Raw genomic sequence first — 10,941 nt, forward strand, 5'->3', positions numbered from 1 at the left:
ATTTTTTGAATTATAATCTCAAGTAAACACACATTTAAACAAGAAAAAATGGGTAAAATGATACGTGGAAAATAATAACCCGGGAACTGAACCCGAAAGTAACTAATTTAGAAGTTAGTCGTTTAATACCTATAACAGTCTCATAGGTTTAAAATCTATTCTCATCCTAATAAAGAAAAGGTTTTTGAAAAATACTTTAAAAGAATTTCAGATAAATATTAAAAAATCAAACGATAGAATAACATTTATAAAAGCCAATTTTTTAGTTAGGGGTTTTTAGAAAATTATTTTTTGAAATTTTTTCAATGGGGTTCTAATGGTGTTTTGAAGAAACTTAAAGTATACTATTTTTAGTCTTTTAAAAAAATATCTGAAATTTGAAGGGTAAAGATTATTTCAAATTACTTGAGGTTTAACTATTTTTGTATTTAAATAAATATGTAAAGAAATTTGTAGTTTAATTATGGTGCGAACAAAACAGTATGCTGAAAGTTCTTGGTTCGATTCTTTTTTTAATTTGACACTTTATTTTTTAATAACCATTTCTGTTATTAATTTCACTTATGACTCCTGAATTAAAAGTTCAATAAATATACTGTATAACTAATTTGGATTTAATTGAAAGGGTCCAAATTAATTTTGCACACTAATCAATAGGATTTAATTAACATAACTGTTTAAGGATAATTAACGTAAAATTTAGTAAAAATAACTGAATTAAATTACAATACCTCATTAAACAAAAACTATTAATAAAATTCAGCATTTAAGTTACTTACAGCCTTTTGATTTAAAAAGAAATTCAAATTATCAAAGGAATATATTTATAGTGGGATATTCAAATTGTATTCAAATTACGAGGAAAATAATATACAGACATTTGGAAGGAAAACCAAAAACGGCCGAATAATAAGGGTAACAGGGTGGTGTAATTTTTCGATAAAAGTTTTAATTTTTTATTTATAAAACAACTATTACCGACTTTGGACACATGCATCATGATTTAATCATGCATTTTTATAAGGAAATTAAGATAAATGATAAGAAGTGTGAAAAAACTCCAGGACCTTTACCCGGAATCGAACTCAAGACTACCTCATTAAGAAATAATCATTTTAACCACTACACCAACTCGTCAACCGACTGAATATCGATTTAAAATAAATTCACCTCTTAATGTAAAACATGTAAATAAATATGAAAAATTATTGTATTATCTGGATAAAAGTTGATTCTTTAAAGTAAAATAAATAGAACAACTGACCTTCATTATTATCCAACAAGTCGATGAAATGACAATGTAAATGTAACTGACATCAAGATGATTTCACTGTATTTTGTTATTTAGACCAATGTATATAAAAGACAACAAAAAAATAATTGTAAATTGAAAAATTGTATTTATTTTGTTTGATAAACATACAGAAACAAGTCAGAAAAAAAATTATCTTGTTTTTTTAAATGAAAATATTTTAACATTCACGAAAATACGATGATTTTATTAGAAAATAACTTTATCCTGTATGAATTTTAAACCGTTAGTATTTTTTAATTAATTAGTTTATATATCAGTTGTTTAGTAGTAACATAAATTTAACTGGAATACAGAAAACGAATACAATAAACTGGTTTTAATGAAGGTGAACCGATTTTACATTTACATGTTAAACCTACGTTAGCTTTTGTAGACTGCGTTAAGTCGATGACTAATATTTTCATTTTATCTTTTATTTTTTCGTTTTAAAAGTTATTTACAAAAGAAAATCGTTGAAACTGAGTTTAAACCGATTTATTATTTAGCTTAAGTTTATCCATCGAAAAATTAATGATTTTAAAAAAGTTTTTTATTAATTAATATGAAATATTTAAAAACGATTTATAAATAAACTCTTAAAGGACCGATAAACAGGAAATGGTATTTTACGTAAAAATGTTTGACGTCCAAAAAGCAGACAAAAAGTACAGATTTCTTTTAGAATTCTTTTAAAACCCCAAATTTCTTTGGTCTCCATTGAAATTTTTTCGGGTTTTTCGAGTTTTTATATATATATATATATATATATATATATATATATATATATATACTTGCGTCATATTTCCATTTAGAGGAGGATCTAGCTAAAGAATTACAGTATTTAGTTCAGATGTATATTTCCACATTACATAAACTTCTGGGAATTGGTGAAGGTGTTTACTTAGGGAACACAGAATCTTTTTCACGTCACTTTTTGTATCTTCCAGGAAAATAAATTTTTTGTAACGTATATCTGAGCTGTTCACCTTAAAATTATCGGTAAATAATATTCTTCCCTTAAACCGGATAAGAATGTATTGATGTCGCGAGTGATTATCAACGGGTTTGTTGTCGTCGCCTTGCGTTACTCATTCAAGTACTACAATTTGGGGGTTTGTTTCATTTTATAATCTCACTACGGATACATTTTTCCTTTCTTACTGTCCACCCCTTTCCCTTATCCTTGACTTCTTCTTCCCTGTTGGTGTTACTTGGGTTTTAGGTAAACTCTCAGAGGATCTTTTCTAAAGTTGAGGAGACTTTTAGAATACTGGGTCTTTTGTGCAGTTCGATAGAGAGGACTCTTGATTACTTTCCTCTCAAGGAACTACGTTCCCTGACCCGGTAACTGTACAAAATGCCTACCTAAGACTGAGTTGCTTATCCGATTAAGACCCATCTCTCAATTCTTTCTAATATAATGTAGTATAATTTCGTTTTAATATAAAATAAACAGTTAAATTACCCCATCTTCTATTTTATTTAATAAAAGAAGGTAACAATTTTGTAAATTTGATCCTACAATAACTGTTTGAAATTTTATTTGCAATAATTCTTTTCCTTAATTTAAAAATAAATTAAAATTACTGTAAGTGACGTATTATATAAATAAATACAATTTTGTCTAAAGAAAGGAAGTTTTGAAATCACCCAAAATTTTAAAAGATTATTCCTAAAAATACATTCTTTCACATTTTGTTTACTGTTATTCTTTAATAAAATGAATTCGAATATCGGATTTTAATGTATTGATAACGTGGTAATCGGTAAAAATATCATTTTTTATTAAATTAGAATTGGTCGCTACGTATAATTTAAGAGCAACAAGGTTTAGAATATTGATATTCGATAAATTAGGTCAATATTATACTGCTAAAAGAAAAGATAATAGAATTTTTTTTTAATTTGAAAATAGATTTTTTCAACATTTGTTTTTATTATTTTCTTAATGTTTAATATTTTAAAGTTGTTTAATGTTTTTAAAATTTTAATATTTTAAAATTGAGGGTCTGGAAGTAACAAAAAGAAACTAAAATTCTATGGACACATGATTCGAATGAACCAATCAACGCTAAACAAACAGATTTTCAACAAACTTTGGAACTACAAAGGTCAAGGTGGCCGTGTTAAATAGATGAAAAAAGAGCTTATAAAGTTCAACATTATAAAAAAAGGCTACATCGAAATAAGTTCTTGTAAGTGAAAAGAAAAAACAACAGAGGAGAATGGGTTTAAGAAAAAGAGCTAATAAACAGTCCGAAAGAATGAAGAACCTCTGGAAAAAAAAGAAAGAAACTGCATGAAATTATATTTACGTGGTTGTTAAAGGCCTATCCACGGAGGAAAAAAATGCTTTTAATTTTGCAAAAATATTTTTTTTCATTAAAATTTGTAATCTTATTTTTCTTTAATTTGAATTAACGTTGATGAACATCAATGAATAAAATTTGAAACAATTAATTTTTTATTGAAAATTTGGTAAAGAAGATGACCATACGGTCATACTTCTTTCCATTAACATTATCTGAACTTTTAATATACATTTAAAATCTCCATAATCCATAAATAATAGATATTACAATTTTTATTAAAAAAAACCTCAGTCACTGATGAGACTATGTCTTTAAAATTAATGAAAAAAAGATTATTTTATCAAAATAACCGAGACCCATTTCCTTGTTATTTTACCAGTTTATAAAAAATAATATATTCTATAACATAGCTTTAATTTATTATGTATTATTACTATAATTACGACCTCGGACATTTATTAACACTTCTATTTTAATGAAGAAGATGTATTACCAACGAATTAATTTATCTTTAACTTTTTTAACCAGAATTATACGTAATATCTTATATAAAATTATCGAATAAACAAATTATATACAATATTGGATATGAAATTACAAAAAATTATCTTCAATTTTTGTTAGAAAACATATAATTATTGAAAATTATATAGGATATGTTATTTTTTGATGTTCAATTCATGTTAAAAGAAAAAAAAAGTATATTTTATGTAACTTTTATTATTGATCATCATAATAAAAAAACTTTTTGAATTTTTAAGTTGTAAAAAACTTACATATTAATTTAAATTTAATTAGGTAATATTATTTCGCTGGTTTTTTGTAATTAAAACATTTATAATATTTTTAATATTTAAAATTCCACTGTAATATTTTCAGAATTATAATATTAAGCACAAAATTTTTATTTAGTGACATACAATAAATGAAGTTATTTTTGTGTTCTATAATTGTTTGTAATTGATTGAAGAATTTTTATAATAAAATATGAAATACTAAACATCATGGTATGAAATAGTTTCATTATTTAAACAACTATATTAATCTCTGATTAATAACTAGTTAAAAATGGTGATTGTTAATTAAACAATGTATGTGCGGAAAGCTTTTACATAATTGTTATATTTTATCGTTTAAATTTGAACAATTAAAGAATTTAAAAAATTAGAAAACATAAATTAATAAAAATAATTTCCGTAATAATATACATTAATTAAAAGTACAATGACTTCACATTATATTATGTTTAAATGGTAAATAATTGAAAAAAGGAAAAAAACATCTGCGAATTATAATATTATTTACGTTTTTATGACAACATTAAATAAACAGAATAAAATGTAATTAAGTTACATAATATTATATTAATAACTTTTTTTCAAGATTCTAATTTCTCAAAAATCTATATGTATGTAATAGAAAGTTTATTTATTTAATACGGGCAACACAAATTTTTATAAGTGAAAATATATATATATAAAATATAAATATTAAAGAAGAAAAAGTGGCCCGATTATGGTACGGATCAAATAGAAAGAATCACCTTTCTTTGTGAAACGAATAATAGAGTAAACTGTATAGACAAAAATGGTTTATTGGTCAATTTTTATGATCAATTAAATTTTAAAACATTTTACCGTGATTTAAGGACGGTGCAATGTACCGCCTATATGGCAATATCATATACAAATAATAATTCAATAACTTTACAACCGTTGGTAAAAAACCTTTACATAAATGTAGATTTTCAATTATAATGATTGATATTATATCAAGTATATTATAGAGGATCTTTGTTTGGGGACTGTCATAAATATATATTTAGCAAAAAAATAATATTTGTATTGCTGGTTTATACACGTAATATTAAAGATGATACTAGGTAGAACCTAATTTAATTATTTTTATTTATAACAGCATACTTTTAAATTGGGGTATAAATAAACACACTTGGTAAAATTAACTTCAATAATTAATTGTTAAAAAGAAATTTACAAAATTTTTCTCTAATTTTTCCTAAAATCTTATTATTTGAACTAAGAAACAAAAAATTAAATAAAAATCTCATTTTAATTTTAAGTATTGAGTGGAGAGATTTTGTTCTTCCTGAATTAAAAAAAGTTATTTTTTTAATGAATTATTGTTAATTGTTTTATTTTAGCGATTAGAATCTTGGAATCTATGATTCTTAGTCGATATTTTTCGAGGTCACGCATAAAACTTTTCCAGAAGAATACTCTCTTTCTCTCTCTCTCTCTCTCTCTCTCTCTCTCTATATATATATATATATATATATATATATATATAGAGAGAGAGAGAGAGAGAGAGTTTTAAGATACACATATATAGTAATTTCTTACCTTAGTAAAAGTTTTTTTTTACATTTGTGAAATGAAAAGTTTAATATTTTTAATTATCTAAGTACTAGCAATGAAAACAAATCAAATAATTTGACAATAATAGATAAAAAGGAACTGATGCTAAATTTCATTATACAATGAAATTATTACTACAAAAAAAAAAAAAAACGAAAAGGAATTTGTATAATTTTTCTTTCATTTTAAAAAATAAATTATTTTTAATGATAATAATTAAATAATTCTATCAAAATATTTATTGAAACCTTTTAAAAAGGTCATAAAAATTATAGTTTCATATATACTTACGATTCGTCTGTGTAACTGGAAAAATGGTAGTCTATTGGCATTATGCCGACCAAGATTATACCTTCAGATAGATAATAGTAAAAGATACTCTGAAGAATTTTAAATAAAAAAATTCTGAATAAAGAAAACATTGTTTTCATAAAAAAATATTTTATACATAAATTTAACTTTGACGAAGATTATTTTAAAAAGAGAAAATCTTAAAGAAAATTGATTACTATTTATATTCAAAAGGGTAAATCATTTCTGCGGATCAGATGTATAATAAAATAAAATAATCAGGACTTAATTCATATTTTAAAACATTTTTGAGGTTTTTCAAAAACCTCAAAACACCTTAATCGATGGTAAGAAAAAAGTACTTAATGGAAAAACTTATGTTACATTATAAAGAAAGAAACTGAAATAAAAATTTTAAAATTTACCAATCATCCAAAAAATATACCGCTAATAAACTGAAATTTTTGAATTTAAAAATATTTTATTGATTTATTTTCTTTTTTATAAAATAAAATAAGAAAAATCATCCATAATGACCATGAACTTCTAAATATTTTCATAATCATCAGACTTTTAAAAAACTTATAAAATTTCATTGTGTTATATTGATAAACTTCTCAAAATCGCTATATTATTTTTTAAAATAAAAAAAATACTTTCTTATTAAATACTTATTATGTTTTCTTGTATTTTAACAAAAAATCTAATAAATTTTGTACAAAGTCAAAGAGATCTTTAAAAAAAAATTATTGACAAACCTTAAAAATTATTATGAAAATAATTATAATCATTTACTTACCTGTACGAGATGCTAATTAGATTGGTGATAATTACAGCGGCTGAAAAACGTACCGTATTAAAAAAATAATAATATATATGTATATTAGCGTCTTCTAAATATAATATTGTTGTAAATCGTCACGAATGATGAAAGAGTTGATTATAAACGGTGATTGACCACACTAATTAATAATTTATTTTAAAAAACACTCGTGGACCACCGTGACCGGTTAAATTTTAATGATTTAAATTATATATTTAAAAAAATATAAAAATAATAAATTAAAAAAGATCCTTGAGTGTAACTAAGTAACTAAAGGAATTCTTGACAACGATCGTGCATTTAGAAAGACGACCGATAAAGTTGTACTAATAGTATTGAATAATAGTAACGACAACAATAGCAGCGCTCGGCCAGTTACGACAAGAGTCGTTGCGAGTGCAGCCGCCGTAGAGACTCTGAAGGGAAGAATCAGCCAAACGCAAGAACTGAAGTAGAAGAACTATCCCGGTGGTGTTAGTGGTGGTGGAAGTAGTTACGACGGTGGTGGTGGTGGTGAATCTTTGTGCGTGCGTGTGTGTGAGTGTGTATATGTGTGTGCGCGCGCGCGAGACGAGTACTGGCCGAGATTATGCTCTTCTTCGTCTTATAGTATTTCTCTATACCGCGGTAGTTGGTTGTATCGTCGTTTGCAGCTGCAGTCCGTGTATATATTGTAGCTATGTCGTATCGTATAAGATTCTATAAAATACTGTACACGAGTGAACTTGAATTTCTGTTCCAGCACAGGTTTATGTAGACTCGGTGCAAGGAGGGGGTAGAACTCCTCCTCTTATTGGTCGGCCGTCGCCTTCAATGTCTCAACGCGCGCGCTTACACGTACTTACTTATTTACTTACTTTACTTACTCGGTTACTTCAATTCTATTACTTACTATTCTTATTTTACTTATTCTTACATTACTCCAGAGGCCGAATCTCCATTCCGTGAGAAAACTGTATTTTTTTTTTACTTTATACAGTATACAGGCCCACTTACACACTAAACATGTCTCATGTAGACGAGTATTTTATTCATAAACGTAGAATTAAATTTATTGTTTTGTCCCGAGCGAATATTATAGAACTTCAATATAATCAAAGCGATAAAAAAGATGAATATTGCAAAACTTTCCCAACATTTACATTCAGCTTACTTATAATTCTTCTTTCAGCAATAAAATTGAAAACTATCTTTTAAGCTTACTATTTTCTTAACGATTTAATTTTTTATTTTCTTAACTAAAAAAAGATAGTACTAGAATTACTTTGTTAAACAACTTAAACATAAAAAATATGCAAAAAAATCAGTTCTGTATTAATGTATTCACTCTGTCTTAAAAACAATGAAATGTTAAAAAACTACACTATATATTTTATAGTTTTTAAAATTAACTATTATAGATATTAAAAAATTACCCTCTTCTTCTGTAAAAATGTTTTTCACTCTAATTAAAATACATTTACTTTAAGAAAAATTCTATTTTATTTTTTAAATTTTATATTTTTTTTGCTACGAAAAAGTTATTAATAACTTATAACGAAATAATTATTCTTACTTCCAAAATTCAATTACTTATATACGTGTAATGTAAAGTAATGGTTAGTTATAATACAATTTTTACGTTATTTTTATACAATTTATGAACTAAGATATCTCAAAGGGAAAGGAATATATAATTTATCAACAAAAAAATGTGCATATATTGAAATAGTAAATAGTTTTGAAAGTTTATTTAATAGTTTAGGTGAGTTAGTTTCTTTACGATAAGGGTTAAAAATTGTTCCAATCCAGTTAAAGAAAAGTTTTAAAAAAAAATTAAAAAAAAATTACAAGACGATATTTTGTATTATAAAAGAGATTCGGAGGAGACTTGATTTTAATAGGAAAAAATTTCAGCCATTAAGCTTATAATACCAGACAAGAAACAGAGTCCTCAATTCGCTCCAGAGAGGTCCCCTCCCGTTGTAGATCGCATCAAGGATGAGCTAGCACAACAGGTTCTGGTATCATTTACGTGGACCTAGCAGGGTCAGATCTACAATTGAACTCAAAAAAAAAAATTAAAGATAAACGGGGTGGTCGGTAAGAAAGGACGATGTAACCTCCGAGATCCACTAGCACGATACAAACAACCACGACCACAAGATAACTCATGGCCTTACTTTAAATAGCAAGCATTCATTCCACCTACAATTCCTCGAGATAACAAGGTATTTTTATCTAGGATGTAAGCAGTAGATTAGTGATGTCCAGCTTAAATAAAAAAAAAATTATTTTTTCGAGAAAAAATAAAAAATAACAAAAATACTCTCAAAAAAAGAACTTCATATCTACAGAGTTTTATATATCAGTTTATAATATCAGTTCATATAACTGAACTATAAGTTATTCAGTCACGCCCCACCGAAGTTGTTCTATTCACTTCAAAAATTCAAAAAAATTTTACCGTAAAAATTATATGGGTTGGGAGTACTTTTATATTTTTTGGGGTGATTTTCATGTTATTAATTCCCATGGTATGTTATGTTTGTTGATTGTAATAACCTTAATGCTACGAACGACTTGAAAAAGTCACAAATCGTTATTGAAAATGTTTAGACATTCTCAAAATAGCAAGCATAATAGGCTCGGTTACTAGAAAAGGTGAGGACTAAAGTGTTTTTTCTTTGCCTTCCTCATCGAATCACTATTGTATATAAAAATTTCACGTCGTTTGCATTGCAGTTGATACTAACTCTTACATGTTTCATTACAGTAACAACTGGTTATAGAATGAATATAATTACTATCAGAAAAAGCAACGCAGACTATTGGCTTGTACTACAATAGAATTTATAAAGATATAATTTCTTGATAAATTAAAAAGTTTCACACGTCAGGATTTAAATTGGACTTAATTTTGATGAAATCCAACCCCCTTCAACCCCCTTCTATAGCACCTCCTCAGTATATTCCGACCAAAAATCCAATTTAAAAATAAATAAATATATATATATATATATATATGTAGATAAATCTGTATTTGTAGATACATGAACAAACAATTATATTTTAAAATCATTTAATAATTTTCCCCTATCTTTGTGATAAAATTTGAAAACTATTCAATGACAAAGCTTCATTTACAAAAAAAAAACTAATACAAAAAAATTATTTGTCAAAAGGGTGAACTAGTCAGAAGAAAGAAAAATTAAATAATTATTTTGAGGAGATCAGTCATCATTTATTCATTCCTAGTGTTCTCCCATTAGGCAGGTCCTGTCACGGCTGCTGCTCTCCACCTTGTTCTATCCTTTGCTAATCTCTTTGTTTCAGCATATATTCCCTTTTCCGTAATCCCACCCATGATTTGAAATCTCTTCCTTTCCTTCCATTCACCAAACCTTCTATTGCATCCACTAATAAAACCTTCATCTCATACAATGTCCTACCCAGTTAATTTTCCTATATTCAATCACATTTAGCATTTTTCTATTCTCTCCGATTCTCCTTAATAATTCTTCATTTGTTTCATGATTATACCATCCGATATTTATCATCCTGCGTAATACCCACATCTCAAAAGCGTCAATTCGATTTCTATCTACCTTTCTCATCGTTCACGTTTCAGCTCCAAAGAACATCAGTATTTTTTCTGGTCTAGTGGTTAATTCATCATCGTAAATCAGCTGTTTAATAGCTGATTTTCGAAGTCAAATATTCTGAGGTTCAAATCCAAGTAAAAATTAGTTGCCTTTACACGGATTTGAATACTAGAAAGTGGATACCGATGTACTTTGGTGGTTGGGGTTCAATTAACCACACGTCTCAGGAATGGTCGGCCTGAGTCGACCATAAAAAACTAAT

At 26.2% G+C, this 10,941-nt stretch overlaps 1 protein-coding gene across 1 annotated transcript in view; it reads right to left on the reverse strand.

Annotated features, from left to right (window-relative positions):
• Positions 1–7,792, reverse strand: part of tnc (tenectin) — a 197,252-nt gene extending 189,460 nt beyond the window's left edge. Inside the window, exon 1 of the mRNA XM_075364703.1 lies at positions 7,072–7,792. The gene's annotated coding sequence lies outside the window, so the exon portion shown is untranslated. The remainder of the gene's footprint in view (positions 1–7,071) is intronic.
• Positions 7,793–10,941: the final 3,149 nt, after the last annotated feature.

This window comes from Lycorma delicatula, chromosome 4 (assembly GCF_047948215.1).
Source record: "Lycorma delicatula isolate Av1 chromosome 4, ASM4794821v1, whole genome shotgun sequence".
NCBI classification, from domain to species: Eukaryota; Metazoa; Arthropoda; class Insecta; order Hemiptera; family Fulgoridae; genus Lycorma; species Lycorma delicatula.